The sequence below is a fragment of the Clinocottus analis genome, unplaced genomic scaffold (assembly GCF_023055335.1).
Source record: "Clinocottus analis isolate CAN_PGR_092001 unplaced genomic scaffold, fCliAna1.0.p SCAF_5, whole genome shotgun sequence".
Classification (NCBI taxonomy): Eukaryota; Metazoa; Chordata; class Actinopteri; order Perciformes; family Cottidae; genus Clinocottus; species Clinocottus analis.
In genome coordinates, this window is record NW_027176207.1 from 1,158,673 (window position 1) to 1,176,238 (window position 17,566).

Here is a 17,566-nt window from a genome sequence, read left to right on the forward strand (position 1 = left end):
GTTTTCACTGGGTCAAAAAGCTTGAACTTGTGAAAGAGAGCTGTCTCTCAAGAAAACACAACACACACACATTACGCTCTCTTGATTTCAGGAGATGTCTTGTTTTCTTTTATTCCCATTTTTTTCCTCGCTGCTTTGCAGGGCGGTCGGACACAGCGCTCGTGTGAGAGCGTCGACCTTCGACAGCTGTACGAGTCAAATCGCGAAGGGTCGCTCTAGCAGCAGCGAAGGGTCGTGCTAGCAGCGGAGGAGGGTCGAGCTAGCAGCGGAGGAGGGTCGTGCTAGCAGCGGCGGAGGGTCGTGCTAACAGCGGCGGAGGGTCGTGCTAGCAGCGGCGGAGGGTCGTGCTAGCAGCGGAGGAGGGTCGAGCTGGCAGCGGAGGAGGGTCGTGCTAGCAGCGGCGGAGGGTCGTGCTAGCAGCGGCGGAGGGTCGTGCTAGCAGCGGCGGAGGGTCGTGCTAGCAGCGGCGGAGGGTCGTGCTAGCAGTAGCGGAGGGTCGAGCTAGCAGTAGTGGAGGGTCGTGCTAGCAGCGGCGGAGGGTCGTGCTAGCAGCGGCGGAGGGTCGTGCTAGCAGCAGCGGAGGGTCGAGCTAGCAGTAGTGGAGGGTCGTGCTAGCAGCGGCGGAGGGTCGTGCTAGTAGCAGTGGAGGGTCATGCTAGCAGCGGCGGAGGGTCGTGCTAGCAGCAGGGAGGGTCATGCTAGCAGCGGCGGAGGGTCGTGCTAGCAGCAGTGGAGGGTCGTGCTAGCAGCGGCGAAGGGTCGTGCTAGCAGCGGAGGAGGGTCGAGCTAGCAGCGGCGGAGGGTCGTGCTAGCAGCGGAGGAGGGTCGTGCTAGCAGCAGTGGAGGGTCGTGCCAGCAGCGGCGAGCCCTTCACTGGTGTTCTAGTTGCACACTGGGGGCTCTGGGACTGACTGCGAGGAGGAGGAGAGAGAGGAATCACAGAGAGTGAGTGGAGGAGAGGTGTCTCTCGAGTGCTGTTTGTGAAGCGTCTCTCTGTGGAGTTCATTGAGGGTTCGCCTCTCCACCCCAACCGGCTCAGAGCGCTCCCCCCCCCCCGTGTTTCATCTGCCGGGGCTCAAAGCTCAGCGCCTGATGGCGCTTTAATGACCTTCTTTATCAAGCCATCGCTGGCTCTTGTGGAAGCAACACAAAGGCTCGTGCCTCTTGATCGCTGGCGGAGCGAAGGGCTCGAATGATGGAGAAAAAAAGCAAAGCTGGACGGATGAGAGAGGAGCAACGCAGCCCAACCCCCAAATAACCAACGCAGGCAGAGTGAGGATGGGAGGGTGTGTGATCAATCAGACCTGGAGCACGCACGGAGTCTGGATCAGATAACCTGCAGCGCGGGCTGACTGGCTCTAAGACTAATGAGGACAACAATCAAAAAATCCTGTAAAATCAACCTTCATATCAGAGGCTAACACCAAATGGATCAATTTCACACTTCAGATCTGAGAGGGATGAAAGCTAACCAAAGTGCAGCTACACCTTTGAAAGGTAACATCAAAGTCGGTGTCTGGGTCTCGGGCTGTTGTGTAAAGACTTGTGTGGCTCCGCAGGGAGCCAAGTGAAGTCTGACAAAGTGACTCAGATGATGTCACGTGAGTCACAGCAGCATGGGGCTGAAGACTGCAAGCATGAACATGGATAAACTCACGGGACGGGGAGCTAAAGCAAAGTGACTTCAGACATTTAGCTCGAGGCTACATTAGCCGCATGCTACTAGTTTAACACGCCTGAATCTACTGTTGCAATCAAAGGTTTGACAAGGAACCAGACACACAGACTCTGTTTCTTTCTCCGTGTTTTCCGTGGCGATGCCAAAGGACTGAATGGCTTCATGCCAGCCGGTGTGCACTGCAGCTCTGAATGAATCCATGAAGGTTCAGAGAAAGCTTGGAGCAGACTCCCCCCGACAGGGCGGGCAGCGCATGTTCAACAGGTCTCACAGGGAGCGCCTGAAGAGCGGCAGCGTGATGGAAGAGGCTGACACGACACCAAGACGGCAGAAAGTCTTCATCACCTGTGAGCGATGTGGACTCTCCTGGACGAGGCCGCCTGAAGCCGCTGAGATGAGAACGAGCTGACGACAAGACCGGACTGCTCTGAGAAAAAAGCTGCAAAAAATAAGTAAATATTGAACTCTGAGCAGAAACTAAATAGGAAATTTAATTTTTCTGAAAGGAAGGTAGAGCAGGAAAGCCTCTTTTATTGGATTTCATCACAGATGATATATATATATATATATATATATATATATATATATATATATATATATATATATATATATGTATATATATATATATATATATATATATATTCATTTATTTATTTATATATATATATATATATATATATATATATTTATTTATTTATAAATATTTATATATATATATTTATTTATGTATATTGTATATATATATGTTTTTATTTATATATATTTATATATATATATATATATATATATATATATATATATATATATATATATATATATATATATATTAAAAAATTCACACTGAACACAAAACAAAAGCCATCTTGCTTTTGTTTTGATATAAATAAATAAAGCAGTCCATCCCCCTCCAGGTTCAGAGGGCTGTGCACACGAGCCACCAGGCAGTAAACAGCATCAATCAGCCCCTAATAGCCGAAGCAGCGGACAGTTCACTGACCTCACGACCTCCAGTTAGCGCTCTGCATCGGTAAGAGATCCTCACGGGGAGCAAAGCCCCGACCTCGCTCCACAGAGAGGAACAGAAACGTCAGGGCCGATCCGATGAGCGGCGCTGAGTCCAGCGGGCGATCGTAATGTCTCGGAGATGATGAGACAGTGAATAATGGAGAGCCTTCCAGTGGCACTAATGCACCCTACTTTCACTGCAAACTTTACACACAACTCCACACACGGGGCCGCTTGCATGTGTCTTATTAAACCTATGAAGGACTCGTGAGTTTATACGCAGAATGGAAAACCAGCGATATTAAAGTTTCCACTCGCAGTGTTAACTTGAAGTCTGTTCATGTGGTGCTGCATTTCTCAATGCTTACAACTTGTTTTAATGCACACTTCAGACTGAGGGAGTTGAACAATAAAAAGTATCTGGAGGAGAAACAGCCAGAAGCACGAAGAGCTGACCATCCCATCGCTCATCCTCGACTTTGACCCATTTTCACAGGCAGCTGCAGAGGCCTGTGTGTTAATGAACAGCAAATACCTTTATGTGAAGGGGTGTGTGTGAGAGTGGTAGATCAGAGTCGCAAAAACCAAATCAAAACATTGAACGAGCACACAAAGACTCTTGTGCGCCTCGTTCTCGGTGAGATGGAAATGCAAAGCTGCTCCCAGAGACGGAGGAGCGGCGCCACGGCGGCAGAGAGCGAGAGGAGGAGATTGAACGGGTCTGCGGGGTCGGAAAGGTGTGCGATAACCCGGCGTCCAAGCGTGACAACGAATCACTTTCATCACGGACGCCTCGGCGGCTCGAGGTTGTTCCACACGCCGACAGACACACCAATCACGGCGGCGCCGGTGCGGCGCCTCGTGGACGTCGTCTGGAGTCCACGCGCTCCAGTCAGGAATCCAATCTGCTGGAGCCCCAGATATTCATGCACCTTGGATCTAATATGGAATTTCATTCTTTTCCAAGATATTACTGGTTCAATCCTGTGAGCTTCGAGGGCTCTTTCATTACATTCGCAGACCTCTCTGCCTCGGATCAAACTCTATTGCCCCCGTGAGCGGATGTCATCACCCTGTTAGCGATGGGAAGAAGGGTTCAGCTGCATCACATGCAGAGATGCTCCCACCTCGTCTCTCTCTCCTAGAACGAACGTTACTCAAACGCACCAAGTCCTCGAAGGTCGCTCGCATACGCAGAACATTTGAATGCAAAGTCTTTGGCGACAAACGAACAAGCAAACGTACATAATAGTACAGTGTATAGTGAGTGATGGATCCAGACAGAGAGGACAGTGAAGGCTTTACAGGCCTCAAGCCGGAGCTGCAGCTTAGTTCACCTCCACTAACTGACTGCCTCTGTGAGCTGGTGGACGGACACTTTAAAGAGTTTTATAATGAGACGTCAGCAAGAGGAAGACACTTACAGTGGAAATGAGACAGGACAGCTTATACAATATATGTATGAGCCCTGCAGCCAGAGAGCAGAATATATCAGAAGAGACTAACACTGCTTATCTTATCAGACAGACAGACATGTAGACAGACAGACAGACAGACAGACAGACAGACATGTAGACAGACATGTAGACAGACATGTAGACAGACAGACAGACAGACATGTAGACAGACATGTAGACAGACATGTAGACAGACAGACAGACAGACATGTAGACAGACAGACAGACAGACATGTAGACAGACAGACAGACAGACAGACATGTAGACAGACAGACAGACATATAGACAGACAGACAGACAGACAGACATGTAGACAGACAGACAGACAGACATGTAGACAGACAGACAGACATATAGACAGACAGACATGTAGACAGACAGACAGACAGACATGTAGACAGACAGACAGACAGACAGCTCCACCAGGACAAGAGCAGTCAGACGTGAAAATACAACAACAAGAAAACATGACATGAAGACCCCGAGTGGACCTTTGCAGCGCTGCTTCCTCTCTTTCTTGTCCTCTCTTTCTTTTCCTCTCTTTCTTGTCCTCTCTTTCTTTTCCTCTCTTTCTTGTCCTCTCTTTCTTTTCCTCTCTTTCTTGTCCTCTCTTTCTTTTCCTCTCTTTCTTGTCCTCTCCTCCTCTCTCGTGAGAGACAGCTCTCGTCTGTCCAGACAGGACTTTTCCTCTCTCCACTTCAAAAGACCCGTGAATGAGCGCTCGCATCAGTCTGAGGCCGGACTCTGCCACAGACCTGTTTGATGTCACATTAGCTTAGGCTGCAAACACATCCAGTGCGAGGGAAAGAAAGAGAGAAGAAAGAAAGAAGAAAGAAAGAAAGAAAGAAAGAAAGAGAGAAGAAAGCAGGTGTGTTTCTGCTCTGGAGCCAATGAGGTCGTCTGCCTCCTTCCAGCTGGAGCTGTGTAACGCAACACAACAACTACACTCTAATTTGCCAGCGCAGTTCGCTCCTTTGTCTGTTAGTCTGTGTTTGTCAGTCTGTGTCTGTCTCTGTCTGTCTGTCTGTGTTTGTCTGTCTGTGTTTGTGTCTGTCTGTCTGTGTCTGTCTGTGTTTGTCTGTCTGTGTCTGTCTGTGTCTGTCTGTGTTAATCTGTGTCTGTATGTCTGTGTTTGTTTGTGTTTGTGTGTCTGTGTTTGTGTTAATCTGTGTCTGTGTCTGTCTGTGTTTTTCATGATGGAAACATATGCCAGAGAGATGTCTCTATATTGGAGAAGCAGGTCTAAAGGCTGTACATCGCCAGCTGCTGTTCGTCTGCCTCGTCTTCCTCTTCCTCGCTCTTCCTCACCTGGTCTGGTGGCGTTCCATACGGGAGCGCTGTGCCGTGAACAGAGCAGGTGAGGTCCCCGTGCAGACACTAATAACTCAGTTGCTGATGTAAATGAGGGGCTGATTTACAGCACCGGCCTGAGGCGGTAAACACACAGTGCTGCGGTTTTATTGTGTGTACACAGTCGACACAAGTGTTTGTGTACACACACAGTTAACGGGGCAGGAAACCAGTGGCACACAAACCACTTGGGGGGTCAACAGCGGTTTCACCAGTAAATTCAAACGATTGAGGTCTTAACTGCGTAATTTAATCGCTGTTTGCAAGGTGGAAGCACACACACACACACACACACACACACACACACACACACACACACAGCGTATGTGTGTGTCCAGTAATGAAAGCATAACAAAAAGGGCAGTGGATAACGGTGGTGTGTCTTTAGGAAATTGCCTTTTCACCGGCCGCACGCGAGGAGTATTTTCATCCCCTCACTCCTCCTCCCTACCTCCTATCTCCTATGGAGGATGGAGACGGATCATTTCTGTTTCTCTCACACAGCGAAGGAGCGCACACCTATTTATTCCTTCATCCCCTCGACCTCCTGTGTGCCGGCCGGGAGGAGGAGGAGGGCGTGAGGAGGAAGAGGAGGGCGTGAGGAGGAGGAGAAGGAAGGCGTGAGGAGGAGGAAGGCGTGAGGAGGAGGAGGGCGTGAGGAGGAGGAGAAGGAAGGCGTGAGGAGGAAGAGGAGGGCGTGAGGAGGAGGAGGAGGGCGTGAGGAGGAGGAGGAGAGCGTGAGGAGGAGGAGGAGGGCGTGAGGAGGAGGAGGAGAGCGTGAGGAGGAGGACGTAAAGAGGAGGAGGAGGGCGTGAGGAGGAAGAGGAGGGCGTGAGGAGGAGGAGGAAAGCGTGAGGAGGAGGAGGAGGGCGTGAGGAGGAGGAGGAGAGCGTGAGGAGGAGGACGTAAAGAGGAGGAGGAGGGCGTGAGGAGGAAGAGGAGGGCGTGAGGAGGAGGAGGAAAGCGTGAGGAGGAGGAGGAGGGCGTGAGGAGGAGGAGGGCGTGAGGAGGAAGGGGAGGAAGGCGTGAGGAGGAGGAAGACGTGACGAGGAGGAGGGCGTGAGGAGGAAGAGGAGGGCGTGAGGAGGAGGAGGAGGGCGTGAAAAGGAGGAGGAAGGCGTGAGGAGGAGGAGGAGGAAGGCGTGAGGAGGAAGAGAAGGAAGGCGTGAGGAGGAGGAGGAAGGCGTGAGGAGGAAGGGGAGGAAGGCGTGAGGAGGAGGAGGAAGGCGTGAGGAGGAAGGGGAGGAAGGCGTGAGGAGGAGGAAGGCGTGAGGAGGAAGGCGTGAGGAGGAGGAGGGCGTGAGGAGGAGGAAGGCGTGAGGAAGAGGAGGAAGGCATGAGGAGGAGGGCGTGAGGAGGAGGAGGAAGGCGTGAGGAGGAGGAAGGCGTGAGGAGGAGGAAGGCGTGAGGAGGAGGAGGAAGGAGTGAAGAGGAGGAAGGTGTGAGGAGGAGGAAGGCGTGAGGAAGAGGAGGAAGGCGTGAGGAGGAGGAGGAAGGCGTGAGGAAGAGGAGGAAGGCATGAGGAGGAGGGCATGAGGAGGAGGAGGAAGGAGTGAGGAGGAGGAAGGCGTAAGGAGGAGGAGGAGGACGTGAGGAGGAGGGTGTGAGGAGGAGGAGGAGGGCGTGAGGAAGAGGAGGCCATGCTGGAGTGCTCTGTACAAAGAATCCATAGTCTTTAAAAGAAAAGGAGTTGAAATACCATAACAGTCGAGTTACAAGCCGCTTCTACCTTCAGCGAGTGTACACGCTAGCTCCCCACTGTAGCTAGCTAGTGCTGCTGCTAGCTCTCCGCTAGCTCCCTGCTAGCTCCTTGACAACCATCGAAGGTAGCAGGACCAGCCTCGTCTCGATGTCCGCCCCGGGCAGTGGAGACGCAAGCAGTAGCAGCAGCAGCGCTAGCTTGCTACAGCGGTGAGCTAGCAGCAACAGCAGCTGCGGGTAGCTAGCAGCAGCGCTAGCTTGCTACAGCGGGGACACCCACCGACAGGAGGAGCAGCTGGTAACCCGACCTTCACGGTACCTGAGCGCTGCATCCTGGTCCTCCACCGTAACGCCTCTCAGTGGGCGTCGGGTTTGCTCCGTTACTCCGACCCCTGCGCTAGCTCGCGGTGAGGAATCGTATCGATAGCAATGAAAGTTTTGGGAGTTGTTGGGAGTTGAACTGCGCAAGCAATGAATCTCTCGGCAGTCAGCCGGGAGCCGTTGAAGCGTGGGCACAAACAGCGGGGACTCCATCCTAATGTGATGAGCTGTGCTCCAGTCTGCACACAGACATGTTGATAATTAAGCTCAGTGCGCCTCTGGGAAATTATGCTAACGACGTTCCTCCGACTACATGCCTTTCTGGAAACATTCGGCTGGAGGTGATCGCGTGCGCGCCGGCGACTGAAACACAACTTCCCTCAGAAATGTTCCTGAAGAGAGAGAGAGAGGTATGAAGGAAGGATTCAAGGAAGAGTCTCGGACAACCAGCAGGCGGAAAGAAAAGAAGAGTTTCAAGACACACAAAGCCGTCAAAATGAGTTCCAGCTGATGTGCAGATGAGCAGAGGTCGACGGCCTTGTGGCCTTTGATGAACAATAGCTGAGAGGAATCCATTTGTCAGGTCCTTTTCTGTTCCCATCAAGACGCGAGACAAAGCTCAGAGCGCCACAAAGCTCAGAGCGCCACAAAGCCTGTCTGCAGCCGCTGGGAAGGACTGTCGGCCACGAGGAAGAGACTCCTTAAAGAGAGGATCAAACCGTTTTCTGTGGAAATGGTCCGCGGCTGTCAAACGGAGGCGGGAAGAAAAAAGGAAAAGCTGTTGACCTTGACCTACGAACAGAGATAAAAGAGAGAGAGAGAGAGCGGAGGGAGAGAAAGCCGATGAGGAAATAAAATACAGAGAGTTGGGAGAGATTAGCGGGGCAATAAAATAGCTTCTGCTATCTTCAGAGCGAGCCGGCCGGTGGACCGGTCCATCAGCTCAGTAATAGCTCTGTTTATCACCGACTCTCTCAGACCGCTCAGAGGTAAAGCTCTCGGTCCAGGAGGTTTAGTTTAGTCTCATGGACTCTTACTTTTGCATCTCGGAGATCATATCAGAGGGTTGAACACGGCTGTGATGAGTCTGTGGAGGATGCAGAGCGACTGAATAATAAAAGGACTAAATGTAACGCGCGACAGTTTGATGAGAAAATGTATATGAAGTCACGTCTGTCAGTCCAGAGGTACGGATAATCACCTCTAAAGCTCACTGGATACCACGAAGACTCAATTGTAATGTTCCCATTTGCTTGACGCTAAGCTACGCTAAGCGGCTGCTAGCTCTCGCTTAATATTGAGCACACAGTGGTATCGATCCTCTCAGCTAGCGCTCCCTAATTCCCCAAATTGTCGAACTGTTCATCTGAAAGAAATGAACGACAAGAGGATCACGCGGACGCCGACTGTGGAAAGCAAAGGAAGAGAAGGAAGGAAAGAAAGAAGGAAGGAAGGAAGGAAGGAGAGGCGCGATGCCCAGCAGAGCTCGCCGTCAGTCAGCTGGACTCCATTTCCGCATCGCCGCCAAACGAGGAGCCTTCGGCGCCGCTCCGCTCCCGGCGTGCCGAGCCGTCTGAACTCTGGCTCGCGGCTGAGCGTCTCCGTCCTCTCGCGCCGCATCCAATCTGTCATCTTAATTACTTTCATTTCCATATCGCCATCTATTCCTGATGTTGCAAATGAATTTACACCTCAGACAAATTGCTTGTCCTTGACTTCCTTATCCCTGACGAGGCGACCCGCGGCGCCGTGTCAGAGCGCCGCCTAACCGAAGCTAATCTCTGGCTGCGTCCGGCCGCCCGCCTCGCAGATTGAATTAGCGCCGGAGACAAAGTGGCTCACATGCACGGAGGGAACATAAATAATAATAACACAAGAGAGAAAGTGGCGGATAGATTGGACACATCAATCAACTGCGGGGAGCCGCTCTCACCGTGACGACGTGGGGTGAGGAAACAATGGTTGTGTGTGTGTGTGTGTGTGTGTGTGTGTGTGTGTGTGTGTGACATTAACACCCTGACGGTGTTGGCAGCGCGCGGCCCTGAGGCTAAGCCCGTAAGCTAACCGTCTCCTGGGTTCAGTCGCTGCCTCGGGTCCAACGGGGGGAATGTCAGCCGGGGAAAGTCAGAACGAGCCGGCGACAGCGGCAGGTGCATTGTGGGTCCAGCTGTGTGTCAGAGTCAGTCGAGAGAAGAAGCCACGAGGAGCAGAGAGCGAGTGTTTCATGTGTGGTGTGTTTTATGTAAAGATGATGAAAGCTATGACGTGAGGAACTGGTTCAACTCTTATTCACACACACGCACACACACACACACACACACACACACACACACACGGTTATTTATCATAAACAACGCGTGTTTTTAAATCAGTGCGTCCTCCCTCACCTGAGTTCAAAAGGTGATGTGAAGCAACACAAAACAAACACAAAGAGACAAAAAACAAACTCAAAGAGACACAAAACAAAACACAAAGAGACACAAAACAAACACAAAGAGACACAAAACAAACACAAAGAGACACAACACAAACACAAAGAGACACAAAACAAACACAGAGACACAACACAAACACAAAGAGACACAAAACAAACACAAAGAGACACAAAACAAACACAGAGACACAACACAACAACTAAGACAGACAAACAAAACAACCTGAAAGAAATGAGAATAACTACAAAGAGACACAAAAACAACAAAATGATGTGAAACAAGCAGAAAAAAACACAAAACAACCACAAACTCACACAAAACAACCACAAAGACAGTAATGTCGCAAAAGTGATCACAAAGAGGTGAATCGAGCATTAAAAGCCGACACAAAGTGACTTGAGACACACAAACTGCGGCGCATCGATAAACAAACAGCAGCAGTTGTTCATCACTTCATACTGGAACATTTCAAGTTGTGTTATTTGTCGCTGAATAAACAACGCAGCGTCTCTGATGTGCACCGTGTTCCCACCAGAAGAATCTTTACAGAGTTCATTCCACACAAACACACACATGAAGTGAAGCTGAACACACAACCACACACAACCAGCAGACCTGCACCTGCACCGCTATATCTGTGCTCCCATTAATCAGCTGCGTGTGTGTGTGCGTGTGTGTGTGCGTGTGTGTGTGTGTGTGTGTGTGTGTGTGTGTGGGTGTAGGGGATGAGAGGGTTAACGCTACACACTAGGGTACAATAAAGATGATCTATAGCTGTTGCACAACAGATTTTTTTATTTTTATTTCTTCAGAAAATAAACCTGAAAAGGGAACAGCTATCTTTAGAATAAATATGTTCCTATGAAATGATTTTATTTATTATTTTACTGTTTCTCTTTTACAGAGGAGAGCTGCACATTAACAACACAACAACACAACAACACAGAGAACAAACTGAAGTGTGTGCGTCAGCAGCAGAGTCACACACACACACACACAGTGTCTGATACACACAGTGAGGTCACACACACACACACACACACACACACACACACACACACAGTGTCTGATACACACAGTGAGGTCACACACACACACACACACACAGTGTCTGATACACACAGTGAGGTCACACACACACACACACACACACACAGTGTCTGATACACACAGTGAGGTCACACACACACACACACACACACAGTGAGGCGCTCGCTGTAGTTTAAACTCTTCTTCAGCTTTGTTAACTCTGGATTAAGTCGAGTCCGGAGTTCATTCCAAGAACAATGGACAAAATAAAACACACTTCTCTTCCGGTGTCGGTCTGCACAGCTGTCACCTGGAACACAACCAGCAGACCTCAGGTTGTGCTGTTTCCTCCTGCAGCAGAGTCTTTGTTCCTGTGATGACGCGCAGCGCGATGGAGGAAACCTCTCCAGGTGCTGCAGGAGAACAGAGGCTGCCTCCACACCGAGGGAGAAGAACGAGCAGGTCTCGCTTTGAAATGTACCGCGTACTGGAGGAAAAGGTAGATTTGTCAAAACTCACGGGGCGAAGAAAGTCCTGCTGTGTGTGTGTGTGTGTGTGTGTGTGTGTGTGTGTGTGTGTGTGTGTGTGTGTGTGTGTGTGTGTGTGTGTGTGTGTGGCAGCAGCTGCATAATGAATCCCACCAGGAGACATGCAGCCTGCTGAGCTGCTGTAATGAAGCTCCAGCGCTGCAGCGCTCTGACCGCCGGCATCACGGACAAATGGAAAGCATCACTGTCAGCTTCACCTCGGCCTGACAAGCGGGGGACCAAGAGCAGATATAGGGGTGTGTGTGTGCGTGTGTGTGTGTGTGTGTGTGTGTGTGTGTGTGTGTGTGTGTGTGTGTGTGTCATGTAAATTAAAGCCATATATTCCCAAGAGAAACAACTTCATCCTGAACATATTTAATGTTCAGCGCGTTAAAGGAGATCGGATGCTCTAAGTCACATTCCAGCAGAAGTCTCTGCCAGAAGAAATGACAAGAGATGCTAACAGCTTTGTGTGTGTGTGTGTGTGTGTGTGTGTGTGTGTGTGTGTGTGTGTGTGTGTGTGTGTGTGTGTGTGTGCACGCTCCCCTAATCTCTAATCTAATCTCATCCTCTCTTGAATGCATCTTAATAGGACTAAAGTGTCTTTGTATCTTATGGATTTCCAACAGATTAAACAGACCGTGCTTATCAGACGTGTTTGTGTGTGTGTGTGTGTGTGTGTGTGTGTGTGTGTGTGTGTGTGTGTGTGTGTGTCTGGTGTCAGTAGCAGCGGCGGCGTCTCTGCTGGTCTCAGATTGAGCTCCGCTGGCTGGAGGTCATGTGATCAGGTTCATTAGACGCAGCATCATGAACCCTTTAGATGAGACTCTGCTTCTGCTTCCCTTCATCACTTCCTCTTCCTCCTCCTCCTCTTCCTCCTCTTCCTCGTCCTCCTCTTCCTCCTCCTCTCTGTTATTGTTGTAAAGTCATGGAGGAACTGGGGGATGACTAATCGATGACATGCAATGTCCATATTTGTTAATAATGTTATTTTGGTCTTTCACAGTTAATCACATTTTCTTACTATAGAAACATTTTGTATATTTATTTTGCATCTTCTAAATCTTCCTTCAAGCTATTTGCATCTCGTGATATTAATATTGTTCTGGGTGTTTCTGCACAGAAACCTTTTATTCAACTCAGCGTCTGTTTCATGAACCGTCAGCAGTTTGAGGCTTTAACTCGTCACGCTGATGAGACGACAGTTACAGCTGATGGAGAAGAAGACGACAGGTGAAAAAGAAGAGAAAAGGTGAGCAGAGTCTCACCTGTTGATGAACTGCTGCTGCAAAAGCACATTCATACCTGAGTGACGTTCTGCCTGAATACATGCTGTCAATCATCTGGTGGCTGCTGTTCTGCAGGTGAACTGTTCTGCAGGTGAACTGTTCTGCAGGTGAACTGTTCTGCAGGTGAACTGTTCTGCAGGTGAACTGTTCTGCAGGTGAACTGCAGGACGTTCCTCAGGCAGTGAGGGTTCCTCCATTCAGCCCGTCACGCTGGGTGAACTTTTTTATATTTAATTATTCTAATATACTATTATCTTCACTTTGAGACGACGTTACCTTCCCAATACATATTTATCAATGGAGCAATGCATCATGGGTCATTTCCACAGGCCGGGTGAGGATGCAACATGTGACAACAGAAGTGTGTTCTTTTAAAACTCGTCACTCTGCATCTTTTACATCACACACACACACACACACACACACACACACACACACACACACACACACACACACACGAAGCGCCGCCGGTGCTAATGTGTCATAAGGGACATCAGCAGCCCCCCTCATCCCATTGGACGTCTGAGGTCTCCTCATCCTCCTCTTTAAATCACCAAACTCTTCATCCTCCTCCAGTCTTCCATCTCTCCTCCGATCGATCAGCTGCTCTCAGATCAGTAAACGGCGGCTCAGGTAACGAGGACGGCAGGAGAGGTAATCAAGAAGACCGCCGAGACGCCGGGGAGGGCAGCGCTAATGCGGTGAGAGCATTTCCTTGGTTACAGCCCTTCATGACAGCAGGCACACACACACACACACACACACACACACACACACACACACACACACACACACACACACACACACACGCTGGGCTGTGTGTGGTTGGCGACTCTTGTCCCTCGTTGGGATCAGAGGCTCGGTGACAACCGTGCGCCTCACGCTCCATTATTTAAAGCTCGGGCCTCTCGCTGCCACTCACGCGGGCCGGGCGTCGGGGTCGCGGGGTCGCGGGGCGACCTCTGTGCGTTCAGGCGGGACGGGGAGCTTAATCACACACACTTTATTGTTTCGCCCTCTGAGCATCCATCACGGCAGCAGCGACAGACACGCGGCGCCTTAAGGAGCTGCTCATCGGGACGTGAAGACGAGAATAAGTGGTTTTAGCATTAATAGTTCAGGTTTGCTGCGTTGTTGTGAAAATGGAAACGCCGTTCATGGATTCAGCAACCTGAGCTGCAGTTGTGCTGACGGCTTGTTTATTCTCCTCACGTGCTCTTGCAGAAGTTAATGGCGTCGTGAATGATTTATTGAATCGCATGTCAACACACACACACGAGCGGGCTCACGTGTGATCGCAAACACTGCAGAGTTATGAAGGGATGCAATGTTCTGGTTTCAATCTGCAACACCGCGTTCACACAACTACACACGCAACCACAGCTAACAACGACGCGCTAACAGCGACGCATTAACAGCAACACGCTAACAGCAACCTGCTAACAGCGACACGCTAACAGCAACCTGCTAACAGCAACCTGCTAACAGCAACCTGCTAACAGCGACGCACTAACAGCGACACGCTAACAGCGACACGCTAACAGCAACCTGCTAACAGCAACCTGCTAACAGCGACGCACTAACAGCGACACGCTAAGAGCAACCTGCTAAGAGCAACCTGCTAAGAGCAACCTGCTAACAGCGACACGCTAACAGCGACGTGCTCACAGTGACGTGCTAACAGCGACGTGCTAACAGCGACGTGCTCACAGTGACGTGCTAACAGCGACGTGCTAACAGCGACGTGCTAACAGCGACGCGCTAACAGCGACGCGCTAACAGCAACATGCTAACAGCAACACGCTAACAGCAACGCACTAATAGCAACACACTGACAGCGACACACTAACAGCGACACGCTAACAGCGACGTGCTAACAGCAACACACTAACAACGACACACTAACAGCGACACGCTAACAGCGACATGCTAACAGCGACACGCTAACAGCGACGTGCTAACAGGTGGGGTAACGACACGTCATGGCTGTGTGATCAGACGATAGTGTCCTCAGAGCAGGAAGCGTTTTCAGTGCGATGATTTTAGGGGATATTTTGTGTTTTAGGGGGACAAAGAGTCCCAGATCTGAAGACTCCAGTGAGATGTCTGTCCCTCCACTGGATGGGCGGGTGTGAGGGCGGAGGTCGACGGGTGTAGCGCTGAACGTCGGACGTCAGAGATGATTTCAATCTGACACGATTGCACAACAGTTGGTTTATGTGTTTGCATGAGAGCCGTGTGGAGGCGACAGATCTGCTTCACATGTTCAGCACCTGGAACACGTTCAAGTTGAGTTCGACATTATCTTTTAAACGAGTGTCTCGGATTTCAAAAACTCGAGCAAACAGCTTTATCTCCACTCAAACTGCCTGCTGAGCATCTTGACACTCGTCGCACAAAAGGTGAAGAAATTCAATTTGATGTCTCCGCTCCGAGGAGGAGGAAGAGGAGGAAGAGGAGAGCCGCCAGGCCGTCTGTGGGAGGATGAAGAGGCAGGAGACAACAGGTGCAGAACAGACGGGTCACGCTGTAATGGCGAGGTTGTCCTTGTTATTAAGGCATGAAATAAGCACTCATCTCTTCTGTGTACAAACATCGCCTCATCCCCAAAGCATCTCATGCACGAGGGGAAAACCCCTCAGTGAGGACGACGCTGCAGACCGAGGAAGGTTTTCTGTTATTACAGGATCCTGTGACCCTCACACACACACACAAACACACACACACAATTTTTTTAAATGTAATGGTGCTGTGTCTAATTTGGCGGGTGTTTGACAGGCAGGACTTTAATGGAGGACTTGAGCTGACAGAAGCATCTCCAGGCCTCCATCATGTCATGGAGAACGACTTTGAACAGTTAAAAAAGCATCGATGGGGAGCGAGGAGGGCGTGTTGCCGTTATCATCGCATTAAATCCAACAGCTGGGAACACAAAACAAGAACGACGTGCAAAGAGACACTGGAAACCAAGTCCGGCCTCAGCAAACTGCTGTGGCACACTGGGAGTACTGAGTAGCATGTAATGAGAATAACCGTGCAGCTTTAGTCATGAAATGCCTAATTAGCCATTAGCATGCACTAAAAAGCAGCTGTGAGCCCGTCGCTGTCTCTCCTCCACAATCCCCTGCTGAGATGATGCAATCCGGCCCAGACTCGGAGGATCCTCGCCGCGGGGCGAGCAGCCGGCCTATCGGCTATCAGATGTCTCCCTGCTCAGCTCGGGTCCCGGCATCGAGCCGGCGGTACGGTTTCCCTCTCGCGGCGCCGGCCCGGCACGCCCACACACACCGCGGGCCGCCTGCTCCGCTCATCCTGCGGGTTAATTAGAGTGAAGCCGTCCGCTGTTTACAAGAACGCTGCCATATGCGGGCCAGATTATGCTCATCCACACTTTGTGTTCGGACCAGTGAGCTTCAGCGAAACACACGAGCACAGAAACACCAGCGCGTGTGTGTGTGTGTGTGTGTGTGTGTGTGTGTGTGTGTGTGTGTGTGTGTGTGCTCTGTTGTAAAGTGGACTGGGCCGCTCTGTCATTAGCGTCGCTCTCCCTCCTCTGTTTTGGGCTAATTAAGCAGAGTCTCAGAGAGACTAATGAGAGGTGATGTGCTGAGACGGTGTGTTCAGAAAACAATCTGGTGATCAGAGAAGACAACACAGATCTGCTTTTGAGTCAAAATAATATGAAAGAGAAGTTCTGCTGCTGCATCCACGGGGAGGTCAGAGGTCAGAGGTCAGAGGTCAGAGGTCAGGCTCGGCTGCAGAGAAACACAGCGAGGACCCGCCGGCGGCCAGGTGGCTGTCAGACTGAGTGGAGCTGCTGCATGTCTCTGCTCACTGCTGCACCTTCCTGCCCCCGACAGTTCAACCGGTGTGTGTCTGTGTGTGTGTGTGTGTGTGTGTGTGTGTGTGTGTGTGTGTTCCCCCTGAATACATTTACATTCATCAGCGCTGACATTTGCGATCGTGGCGCACTGACACGGAGTTTGGCTTGTCCACGGGCGTGTGATTAGTTTATTGATGTCTGAGTTTGGAAACCACTGAGTGTGTGTTTAGGCGGTAATGACGGCGTAATTTCAGGGGGAGAAGCAGCAGACTGAGCGGCTGCAGGAGCGTCAGAGGCCGGAAGAGTCGCCGGATCGAACGGCGAAGACAAAGTGAATATGCAGACGTGCCAGACCCAGAGATCCGGACAGCAGAGCGTGATGAATGTGTGAACTACAGATCACCATGAAACCATCTGTTACCCATCACCTGGCTGGAGACAAACAGCTGAACTCACTCGTACCTCACAGTGTGGTGAGGACAGCGGGATGTTGAGTTTTACACTTATTTCCACAAATCTTTGCTTTGAAATACAATGTTGTCCTTCAACTTCATCTGCGTTGTTGTTGGGGAGACACAGAGTCCACACATACAGTGACACAGCAACATCTAGCTAGCGTTAGCCACCGTTAGCTACAGCTCATGCCAGATTCGTATCCTAATCGTTGAACGCTGTGTGTGTGCATGAACACAGTGAGGGTGCATGAACGCTGTGAGGGTGCATGAACGCTGTGAGGGTGCATGAACGCTGTGTGTGTGCATGAACGCCGTGAGCGTGCATGAACGCTGTGAGGGTGCATGAACGCTGTGAGGGTGCATGAACGCTGTGTGTGTGCATGAACGCCGTGAGGGTGCATGAACGCTGTGAGGGTGCATGAACGCTGTGAGGGTGCATGAACGCTGTGAGGGTGCATGAACGACGTGAGGGTGCATGAACGCTGTGAGGGTGCA

At 50.7% G+C, this 17,566-nt stretch overlaps 1 protein-coding gene across 1 annotated transcript in view; it reads right to left on the reverse strand.

The window, feature by feature from the left end:
• Positions 1 to 17,566, reverse strand: part of LOC137803152 (LHFPL tetraspan subfamily member 7 protein) — a 93,620-nt gene that overhangs the window by 3,129 nt on the left and 72,925 nt on the right. The window lies entirely within an intron of this gene.